The following is a 1,376-nucleotide window of genomic DNA, read 5'->3' on the forward strand; positions in this document are numbered from 1 at the left end:
TAAAAGTTAATCCTTTGCATTGTATTAGTCACTGCTTAATTACTACAGTACAGTGCTTGTTAACCAAGTCACTCAGGCACTTGTTCTCACAAAAAACCAAAAGTTATCCCAAGGTGCTGGTGCAAGTGCTCTGGCCCACCTGCACCGCTCCAGGGGCAGGGAGGAGTCAGGTCCCAGCTCCAGACAACAGAAAAATCCCCAGCACATTTTCTTTTGCTAGGCAGAGGCTGGGAAAGAACATGGCACTCTTGTGTCGTGTCCCGTCCCAACCCCCCCGCCCCGTTCCTCCTCTGCAACCAAGTCCCCTAGGGGCCAAACATGGTTAAAAATGATAAAAACAGGCCCGCCCCCCAAAAAGGTGTTGAAGTTATTTTTGCTTTGTTGTGTTCAAAAAATGCTTTCCTTTTTTTTTTCCCCTCTGCTATTAATAAATGGGACTATTTCATTTGCTGAAAATCTGTTGACTGATGAACACTGGTTGTGTTTTAAATAGATATTATGTGACATCCCTGCTCTTCCACTCAGGAAAGGCAGAGTTTACACAAAAACTACCATCAACAAAGCCAGCAACTTGGCAACAAAATATGTGATATTGAAAGGTCCGTTGAAAAATTTATTTTTAATTCAAAAATAAAGTCAGCAGAGGCCCTAATTGTAGCTATTATGAACATTTCATTAACAAGCCCAGACTGATTGACTGCACTGTAAAGCTCTCCTATTAAAGGAAGCCCAGAAATTCAATTTTTCCCATGCTTTTCTACTTCCAAAGCCCTCGGCTACTCCGTGTTAGAAAATAAGAAATAATTATATTTATTCAAATTCCTTGATAGAATATTGAAGCCTGCTCAGATGAATACCTCTCCTAAATGAACACCATTACCAACAGATCAAAGAAGAAGAATGTCTAGCAAATGAATGGGGCCGAGGGAATTAATAAAACGCACATCAAACGTTGAAAAGCTGAGGGGTTTGGTTGGGTTTTTTTTTTTCTCCTTTCTTTTTAATAGGAGCAGAGCGATAAAGCAAAGCACGTAGTTGCCAAAATTCGTGAAAAGGCATCTAAATAGGAGCGGGAGATAGCTGAAGTTCAGCACTTTGGAACGTCAGGCGGCATTCTGGAGCTGCTGGTTGAGATTTTTCACGTGACAACTCTTGACAGAGACATCTTTTTTTTTTTTTCCTCCCCCCCCCCCGAAAGGGAAAAGTTTTCTTTCCTCAAAAAAAAAAAAACCCAAACAAACAACAAAAACCTTCTAACACGGCCGAAGGCACAAGCGGCTACCGCACACGGACACCGCTCCCTCAGGGGACGGCGACGGGCGAGGAGCTCCCGTCCCCTCAGCCCACCCCGCCAAAACCAGCCGGTCCCTCACCGC

Source organism: Haliaeetus leucocephalus, unplaced genomic scaffold, assembly GCF_000737465.1.
Source record: "Haliaeetus leucocephalus isolate CR32 unplaced genomic scaffold, Haliaeetus_leucocephalus-4.0 Scaffold3, whole genome shotgun sequence".
NCBI classification, from domain to species: domain Eukaryota; kingdom Metazoa; phylum Chordata; class Aves; order Accipitriformes; family Accipitridae; genus Haliaeetus; species Haliaeetus leucocephalus.